This window comes from Hevea brasiliensis, chromosome 7 (genome assembly GCF_030052815.1).
Source record: "Hevea brasiliensis isolate MT/VB/25A 57/8 chromosome 7, ASM3005281v1, whole genome shotgun sequence".
In the NCBI taxonomy this organism is placed as follows: Eukaryota; Viridiplantae; Streptophyta; class Magnoliopsida; order Malpighiales; family Euphorbiaceae; genus Hevea; species Hevea brasiliensis.
Window position 1 is genome coordinate 98107466 of NC_079499.1, and position 11001 is coordinate 98118466.

The following is an 11001-nucleotide window of genomic DNA, read 5'->3' on the forward strand; positions in this document are numbered from 1 at the left end:
GCATGAGAGATCGGAATAGGAGCGTGTCAAGAAGATCGAGAAGGGGGAGGGATCGGAAGACAAAGAGAATAAGACAAATCCCAAATAACCGCTGCCGTAATCGTGAGCCGAGGTAGTTAAAGCGTTACAACCGAGATCTCCACCGCACGCCTAAGAATCACCCGCACGTCGACAGTGCCGTGGTATGTCATGACATCCCAGACATCCCAATCCCCACCGTTGATCTCACTGGTAAGGACAAACCCGGAACCCTTAGATCAAGAGAGAAGACGACAATACCAGCGTCTTTCGCTCTTAGCCCTCAGATCGTTCCGGACAAGAAGATTTGGGACCATCAGATTGAAAGAGGAAAAGGACAAATATTCTGAAGAGTGGTCTCAGCAATTCATTTTGATTCTCTTTAATTCCTGAACACCCGATCATGTCCTTCGAAATCTTGACCCTCCATCTCCCTCAAAATAAATCCTGACCCTTCATGGGGAGCACCCGATTCCTATAAATACCTGCATGAAAAACTGTTCAAGGGACGGGCAAAAAAGAAAGGTAGTCATTATAGCGGAAGAACTCTGAAACTTGATTCAGTTTGTTACTCTGCTACTTTGAAGTTTTTATTAGAAAGACTTTTGAAACCAATTTTCTGAAGTGTTTTCTTGAAAAGGATTCAATAATCAAATTCTACATTTTCGCTTGTTCATTATCCGGTCACACTCTCACTTTCACTCTTTATTCTCTCTGTCTTCATTCCCATTATCCAAGCTCAATTTCATATCACTCGGGTTTTATCTAGATCTGATTGCCTATTAGCTAAGAATCCTTCAGTTCACAACGAACATCAGCCCTCAAGCTAATCACTTTCTCTTATTACTATTTGTCACCCAAAGAGTTATTTCAATAGATTTGGCTTCTTAGTGTAAGAGCTCGTATTGCCGCTTTGTTAAGCGTTTACGCTACTTTTTGCATTTTCTTTGTTCTTTTAGGCATGTGATTTTCTCCAAGTTCATTTAGTGCCAAAGAACTTTAAAGAATGTTACTCTCGAGTTTACTTCTTTAGTGATCAGTCCGTCATTTTATTAACCTTCGTCATTTCTGAAGGCAAATTTTCTAGGTCCGAGTAGCGTGTAAGTGGTGGGGGAAAACGTAGGTATCTGCAACTGAAGGGTCTCTTTTAAGAGAGAGAGCCTGAATAACACGTCAGAAAATAGCCACAATATTGGGCCGACGAACGGCAATTCGCAAGATGCCATAAAGTGGAATAAAACCAAAGTAAACGAAATGTAATAGATCGGACATTAATAGGTATCGTAAAGTGACCTTAGGGGAGGTCGGCAAAATTTAGTCCAGCTTCTCTTATTTAGTCATAAAATATCAATTAGTTAAAAGAAGCCTTATCCCCAGCTCCTTAGAACGCCAGAATCCTTAGCTTTAGGACCTTATGACATGTAGCTGAAATTAAAATTCGAGATCTGAAAGATCCCATTCAGTTCCTGTTAATTTAAAAGAGATCTAAGAGAGTTCTTATCCAATTCTCAACTCAAAACTTTAATTAAATAGAGATCTGAGGAGAGTTCTTATCCTGGTCTCAAATCAAAATTTTAATAAATATTAAATAGAGATCGGAGGAGAGTTCTTATCTGGTCTCAAATCAAAATTTTAATAAATATTTAATAGAGATCGGAGGAGAGTTCTTATCCGGTCTCAAATCAAAATTTTTAATGATTTAAAAGAGATCGGAGGAGAGTTCTTATCTGATCTCAAAAAAAAAAATATTAAAGAGTTCGGAGAAGAGTCCTTATCCAATTCTTAAATTAAATTTGAATAAAATAGTTCTTTTAAATAAAATTAACACGCAAACAGTAACTCACTAAGGGTGTCTTAGTTACTTATGTATCTGGGTGAATCGAATTTAGTGAAAAATTAAAATCTCCTTTTGACAAAAGGATTAACATGTCCATATAAGCCCTTCTAAATAATACAAAGTTAAATATACTTAAACTTATTAAGGGACGAGGTGGGGTGCCTAACACCTTCCCCACCCGAATACGGACCCCTAACCTAGAATCTCTGTCTTGAAGTGGTTTCGTTTCAATATCTTTTCACAAATGGTTTTCTTTAGTTTCCCTCAAAAACTAAGGTGGCGACTCCTCACTCTTTCACACTTCGGTGAGTGATCGTCCATTCGACCGCAAAATCCCTTGCATGGCTTGGCGACTCCACTGGGGACGTACAAAGACTGACTTAACCCCGGTCTAGTGGTCCAAAAGTAGATTTAATTTTGTCCGATCAAATTATAGTTAGATGGGCTCATTCAGCGATGTTTTATACGTTAATTATTGTTATTGCGGCTAACTATTTTGCTTGTTTTGCCTGTTTTATCTCCTTACAGTGCTCTTTGTTTCAAAAAAAAAAGAAAAAAGGAAAAATGGAAAAATAAAATCCCCCTGAATTGGGAAGAGGTAAAGGTGTCCCTTCACACACTGAACACTCACACGATGTCCTCACACACTTTGGCCCTATACCCGGGCTTTCTTACCCTTTTAGGAAAGTAGGAGGGAGTCATGTAGCGGTACCCGTGGGTTCTACCCCGTTAGTATCCGTGAAGGCTTCTGCTCAAATTGAAACTTGTTCTATCCACTGTGATACTCATGGAATTTTCCCGATAATATCATGGTTATAGAATGGGGCTCTACTGTTTACAGTAGGGGCAATTTGGGAACCTGTGGCTTTTAGAAAATTAGATCCTGAGCTAAACTATCACGATAGCTGAAAGCCATAGTAAGCTACCTTGTAAGATAGAACTATCCCAAATAGGTAGTGCTCGTCCGATATCAGGAGTCTCCCTATTATAGGACAAAAGGGGCATACTTACTCTTATCCTTTTATGCTTTAATTTCCTTTTGTTCATTTTTGTGAGGGTAATCTTGAATTCTACTAAAACACCTACACATTTTCCTACTTTGATAAATGTGTACGTGTCATCCTGTCAATAGTATGATTCAAAATTACCCTAATTTATCTTGCTAACAAATTTTCCTGAGCATTACCAAACCAAGAGTCGTAAAGGATAGGCATCATATTTATCATGGCATCCTCGAGTCACGCGTAAGAAGTTCGTAATGCTAAACTTTGGTCCTAATTGTTTCATACTCCATTCTCCCACAAAATGATGTTTCCAAGGCACATGCTAGCTTACTACCTTCATTAGATCCAATAAAATTGAAGTCGTAATGAAATGATTTCGAGGGTCTGCTCTAATGGATGGAGGTCGCTTCCGATCAGCTCAAGGTACGATTTCAAGAGAAGTATAGAAGCATACCAACCTTAATGCGAGTCAAGGTCCAAATCCCAGCATTAAAGGCCATGTTGTCGGTTTGGAACCCTAAGTACGGGGTATTCTCTTTCAATGATATTGATACAGTTCCCACTTTGGAAGAATATCAGGCATTATTAGAGATCCCTTATTCAACACAGAATCGGATCTACCTACACCTTGAGCATAGGCAGACCTGGAAACGATTAACACATTTGTTGGGCATCCTTCGAGGAGGCAAAGTCAAAAGAAATCACAAAGGAAACACACATGGTTGGTATTGGACATATCTCCGTATGGTTAGATCAAGACTTCCAAGAGAAAAAGTGGAATCAAGCTTCAGTGGCACTCGCCTTGGGGATCTATGGTCTGATTTTGTTCCCGGGACCATTGGGAATCGTAACTTGCAGCGCGGTGGAAGTATTCTGGACGGTAGAAAGGTAGGAGATCAATCCGATACCGGCAATTCTTGCGGAAACCTTGTTAACCCTAACCTACTGCAGACAACAGGGGAAAGGGTCCATTAAGTGTTGTTCTCAGTTGCTATACCTCCGATTATCACCACATGTGTCCTGTGGAGACAAAGGGATTAACTTGGTACCTTGACCAGCCTCCCATCGAAAAGATGACCCGATTAGTAATCAACCAAGAATGAACAAAGAAGTGGTGGGAACGGATTTTGAGTTTCAATAGTCATGATTATCGTTGGAGGAAGTCGTGGACGCCGTGCCAACCCGCTTTGATCGGTGACGGAGGTAATCGGCCGGTATCCCTAATCGAGTAACCTGATATACAAGTTACACTCGCATTGGTAATGAGGCGCTTTGGCTCGATGCACCCATGATCAACATTGAAGAATACCACCAAGGTCACTTCTACCATGAGCTCAAGGAAGAGGAAGGATTGAAACTGCTCGCAAGTCTTGGGAAAACATTACTCGATGGAGAGATCGCCTAAAGGCCCAAGTGCCTCAAAGCGATTATCTTAAATGGAGAGCGACAGGACCGAGAACACTCAACTACTGCACTGAGGACAAAGAACCTCGCCAAAACATCCTATTAGAAGAAGCGATAATCGTCGCTTGACTCACTACAAAAAGCAAACACCGAGAACTCACAACTGCAAGAACAAATAAAACAGTTGGAGGACCAACAGCAGAAACTTAAAAGAAAAGTGAGAAGGCTCAAGGAAGAGGCAAGGGTCGTAAGGATGAGGTTCGAAGAGCAAGAGGAACAGTGGGAAAACGAAAAAGACTCTCTCCAAGCTGAGGTAAAAGAAGTAAAAGTGCAGAGTAGTAAGCTTCAGGAAAAGATGAAATACCAAGAGGTGCTCATTGAAGAGTATAAACAGGAAAACAAAAAGAAGAAGCTCGAATTAAAAGAACAGGCACTACTCATCAACGATATCTTGAAAGAGTGTGCTAAGGAAAGGAAAGAGAGAGAAAAACAAGCTGCTCTCTATCAAGGACTGAAAGAGAATGTTGACCAGCTGGAAATAACGATAGCACAGGGAAAACAAGAACTATTACCTGAATCCGAATATGCTCTCAAAGCATTCGACCCTGCCAAGCAAGAAGAAAGGTTATATGAGTATCTCAGAAGATGTCATCTTATTATAAAAAACCTTCCAGAGCCTAGGCCAATGTAGAGGATACGATGTACAAATTATTCAGTTAATGAAATGATTTCTGGACCATTGTTTAGTAAATTTGTGAATGAATAATATGACTCCCGTAGGAATTCCCTCGCTAGGGTTATGTGAAAAATTGAATGCGCTATATAGACAGGTATCATAAATACGCATTCAATCCAGTCATTCACAGTCAGACTATCGAACGATGCCATGATAAAATTGATGCGATTATCCTTTTACAGATTTCAACCTGGCTTTCAAATGCCACTGTATCCTTCGTCCAGACCAGGACTTTTAGTTTCTTTGCAAAATTCAAAGTTCATTTAAAATTTTCTTTTTTTACTTCCTACAGGAAATCAATATTGCTTCAAACAAGGCAAGTCTGACCAAGCACACGGTTCAACCCAAGCGAGTGTACTTAACAAGATCTCGAACAAGGAAGATAATGGAAGATCAGGAACAAGTACAGAACCTACAAGGCGTGTTTCGAATTGAAGGATCAGTCTCGTAACTTATGAGACTAATGAGGGAAATGTCTGAATAAACCCACCGCAGCCTAGCCTACTGTTACCTCCTCCACCACCTCTAACAAATGATCCTCACCAAGCTTCAACTTCTTTTACCTTTCAGTCTCCCATCCCACGACAATCACTGTCAATCCGGTTACCACAAATAATGACCTACCTTACTCTCATTACCCAACCGTTCCAAACACCGACCCATACCCTTCAAATATAATCCCTCCCATTCATTTCACCCCTCATCTCCCAACTGGGGGAGTATTCCACGCAGTGGGAGGAGAAAATAAGTCAAAAGAAAGTGAGAAACTATCTGCTCTAGAGGAGAGATTGAGAGCAATTGAAGGGCTGAATATGTATGGTTCAGTCGACGTGGCATCGCTTAGATTGGTTCCCGATGTGGTGGTGCCTCCCAAGTTCAAGGTCCCTGATTTCGACAAGTACACAGGGAATTCAGATCCTCGCATTCACTTGGCCACCTATATCGCCAAGATGTCTGCTCTCACAGAGGACGATAGACTGCTGGTCCACTTCTTTCATGAGAGTCTCTCAGGGGCAGCTTTGAGGTGGTGTATTCAGTTGGACAGGAGCAAACTGCGCTCCTGGAAGGATTTAGCTGATGCCTTCTTAAAGCAGTACAAATTTAACTGCGATGTGGCCCCCACAAGAAGGGACCTCCAGAACCTGGTACAGAAAGACAGAGAAAGCTTCAAGGAATATGCCCAGAGATGGAGAGAAAAGGCGGCAGAAGTGCATCCCCCGGTGATCGACAATAAGCTATGCTCTCTGTTCATCGAAACTTTGAAGGCCCCTTACTTCAACTTGATGATTGGGAACACTTCCAACAGCTTCTCTGACATCATACAGGCTGGCAAAAGGATAGAGGCCAACCTAAGAATGGGACGATTGCAGGAGTTGGCTGAGAACCCTGCAAAGAAAACTGCCAATTTTGGCAAGAAAAAAGAGGGTGATGTCCATTCAGTCACCCGGCAGAGTAATTACTCCCCATTCCCTCAAAACAATTATCGGCCATATCCTCCCCCTCATGGCCAAACAGTCGCCAATATTCCACCTCCTTTCCCTAATTATCCACACCCGCGCCCACAATATCCCCTGCCTGCAAATTACCAACCAAGACCACCTCCTCCTCCTCTTCAACCAAGACCACCACAAAACCACCCAAGACCCCCAAGAAACCCCGATCCACCTCTTCCCCTCCCACTCGGTGAAATATACCGATACCTTGTCAGATAAACCAAATCGCACCAGTTCCCTAGATCCAATTCACCTCCATACCCTGTGGTATGATACCACCGCTGTTGTGAGTATCATGGAGGGGCACAAGGGCACTCAACCGATATCGCGGGCACTCGGGGAGAGTGCACGCTGTCGTAAACGGGTGGTTGAAGATTGAGGGAAATGGTTCTCTCCCCAATGTTACCTCAAACCCACTGCCTAACCATAATGCAGGCAGTGGTGTAAATATGATAGAGCCTGATGAAGAAGGATCAACGCCGAAGTAGACAAGTGGCTCCTTACTTCAAGGAAATTTTCTTTGTGGCAATGAGGGAAGGCTATACGCCTCAGGTAGCGGGATTGGAAGAGAGTACGGGGTGTCCTTATCATGGAGGGGCAGCTGATCACGAGCTGCAGGGCTGTGAGGGATTCAAGCAAGAGGTTCGGAACTTATTGTCTCTCAAGGTTCTGAGATGCCAGACGAGGTCGAAGATGGAAGAGGGAGTGAATACCACTAGATATAGCCAAAATGCTCCCACCCCTAAACCCAGAATCACTTTCTCACCCCCGGTAGCCTCACCACCAAGATGCGGTTATCCGAGCCCCATCTCAGCTCCCTGTTACCAACACCCACGCCATACCTTGGAACTACAATTTCCAAGTCTTCACTTAAGGAGCGTTAAGCAGTACACCGGCTCCTAGCCTTGCTTCACCTCCGACACCTCCTAAGCCATGTTTCACTCCTCATGCACACTTTCAGATGACTTATGCTGGACCTACCACCGCTACTCCCGGATCGATCCTAACCCACATCGCCACAAAGCCCTCCTCCCTTGAGCAAGAGGTCGAGTTCATAACTCGAAGTGGGAGGTGTTACAGTAACGAAGAAAAAGAAAAGAGAAAAGGGAAAGTAAAAAGGGGAGAGTCATTGAAGAACACTGAAGAGGAGGTTGAGAAGGCAGAGGAAGCAGAGCCTGCCGAGCATAAAGAAGAGGAGGAACTGCTGCTCCAAATAATGAAACAGAGCGAGTATGATGTGGTGGAGCAGTTGAGGAAAACTCCTGCCCGAATTTCGCTGTTATTGCTGATCTTGAGTTCGGAAGTGCACCGACAAACCTTGCAGAGAATCCTGGATCAGGCCTTTGTAAACCCCGACATTACTCCGGGGCAGTTTGAGAAGATAGTGGGACAAATCCAGGCATCCAGCTTTGTTACTTTCTGAGGATTCAGATAGACCTCATGTTTAAGGCACACTAAGGCTCTACATGTAACAGTGAAGTGTAAGGGTTGTATAGTAGCTAAGGTACTTATTGATAACGGGTCAGCTCTCAATGTACTCCCTAGCGCTACCTTAGCTAGGTTGCCAGTTGACCAATCGGACATACGTCAAAGTGCTATGGTGGTAAGAGCCTTTGACGGTACCAGAAGAGAAGTGTTGGGAGATATAGACTTGCCGCTGATTGGCGCATGCACTTTCAACGCCACATTCCGTGATGAACATTGAGCCGCCATACTATGCTTCTGGGAGGCCTTGGATCCATTCTGCGAACGCTGCCTCAACTCGCACTGAAAATAAAATACATCATGGATGGCAAAATCATCACAGTGAAAGGAGAGGAGGCCTTGCTAGTCACCAAGCCACAATCACTTCCTTATGTGGAGGCAGCTAAGGAGTCATTGGAAAGCTCCTTCCAAGCCCTCGAGTTACAAGAAACCATCTCAGGAAATGGAGGGGCTATGGCTATGGTAGCCAAAATAATGACAAGGAGTGGGTACGAAGAAGGCAAAGGCCTAGGCGCCACATTACAGGGAATCGTTGAACCCATACCAGCTATCCAGAAGGTAGGCCGCTGCGGTTTGGGTTATGAGGAAGATGCCCTTATGGATGGGCATTTCTGGATGAGGAAAATGCTCCGGGATCAAAGGTTTGATCGGAAAATGGGAAAGATGAAAGTAGTCCCGAGAATTACGGAGATCTTCACTAAACCAATCATTCAACATCCGGAAAATACAGAAGAATCACCCGATGATCCATCCATAGATGTCATCCAACTGGATTCCTTGTATGAGGCCCTAGTCTCGTCGATGACTGAGGGGTAAGAGCTGAACAACTGGACAACCGAGGACATCCCTGTACTCAATTTCGAGACCATTCATCAATTAACACCTAATAATCCAATAGATTCAGAGATTCCTCTGGTTAATTTTGAAATCCCCATAACTGTCATTACTTCAAATGATTCTGAGGAAGACCCTACACAAGAAGACAGTGAAAAGGATGAGCCCTCCCTCGTGCCTTGTGGAGACGAAACGCGCACCATAAATTTAGGCACAGAAGAAGTAAAAAGGGAATTCAAGGTAGTGGAGAGTGAAGAATTGGGAGATATGATCAGTCTGCTTAAAGAATTCCTCGACGTATTCTCCTGGAGCTATGATGATATGGTGGGTCTGGACCCCCAGATAGTGACGCACAAAATTCTCCTAATTCCAGGACACCGAAAGCGTGGTTAAGGAGAATGAATCCCGACACACTGCTCAAAGTTCGGGATGAAGTCAAGAAACAGTATGACGCTAGATTCCTGGAAGTGGTCAAATATCCCCAATGGATAGCTAATGTGGTCCCGGTAATGAAGAAGGACGGGAGAGTTCGGGTGTGCGTCGATTACAGGGATCTCAATAAAGCGAGCTTGAAAGACGATTTCCCTCTCCCTCACATTGATGTGTTAGTTGACAATGCTGCTGGATTGGGCAGGTGTTCATGTATTGATGGGGCATCAGGGTACAATCAGATCTCGATGGATGAGGAAGACAAGGATAAGACTGCTTTCATCACTCAATGGGGAGTGTTTTGCTATCGGGTCATGCCTTTCGGGTTGAAGAATGTCAAATGCCACCTATCAGCGCTATGGTCACATTATTCCACGATATGATGCATAAAGAGGTGGAAGTGTATGTGGATGATATGATCATCAAATCCCGGGGAGAAGAAAGTCATGTGCAAGTACTGAGAAAGTATTCGAGAGACTCAGGAAATACCAGTTGAAACTGAAACCATCCAAATGCATATTCGGATCTAGATCTGGAAAGTTGTTGGGATTCATAGTAATCGAGAGGGGAATAGAGGTTGATCCAGACAAGGTTCGAGCTATTCAAGAGATGCCATCCCCAAGAATGAAAGGAGGTGCGCAGTTTTAGGAAAGTTGAACTACATTTCGAGATTTATTTCTAATCTCACTGCCAAAGCTGAGCCAATTTTCAGGCTACTCCGGAAGAACAACTCCACCCAATGGGATTCAGTTTGCCAAGAGGCTTTTGAGAAGATCAAGCAATACTTGTCAAGACCACCAGTATTGGTCCCACCCGTGGCAGGGAGGCCTCTTATCCTGTATATGGCAATCCAGCAGAACTCGATGGGATGTGTTTTGGGACAACATGATGATACCGGGCGAAAGGAGAGGGCTATTTATTACCTAAGTAAGAAGTTCAATGATTGTGAGTCAAGGTACTCTTTTTTAGAAAAGACTTGTTGCGCGTTAACCTGGACAGCAAATCGCCTCAAGCACTACATGTTGAATCACAAGACATGGCTCATCTCTAGGATGGATCCTATCAAATATGTATTCGAAAGCCCATTCGTGCCAGGTAGGATAGCCAAGTGGCAGGTCATACTCTCCCAATACGACATAGTCTACATGACCCGGAAAGCGGTGAAAGGTAGCGTGATTGCTGATCTCCTAAGGGAAAATCCTATCCAGGATTATGAAGCTCTGGATTTTGAGTTCCCTGATGAGCATATTAATGAAGTGGACTGCGAAGAAGAGGGGCCAGCCGATGTATGGAAAATGTATTTCGACGGAGCTGTCAATTTGTCCGGTAATGGAATTGGAGCTGTATTGATATCCCCGGATGGAAAACACTTTCCGATAGCCATTAAGTTGAGATTTGACTGCACCAACAACGTCGCGGAATACGAAGCTTGTGTGATGGGTCTACAGGCCGCCATCGAAATGAAAATCAGGAAGCTGGAGGTATATGGAGACTCAAATTACGATTATTTATCAAGTCAAGGGAGAATGGCAAACCAAGGATCCCAAGCTAATCCCGTATCAGAAGTACTTATTGGAGCTGATCAAGAAATTCGAAGAAATCTCTTTCACTCACCTTAGTAGGGACAAGAATCAATTTGCTGATGCCTTAGCTACTCTAGCTGTTATGGCTCAAATCGAAGAGGGTCAGATGATTCAGACATTGAAGATTAAAGCAGAAGTGAGCCAAAGATATTGCTTCATAATTGAAGAAGAGTCCGAT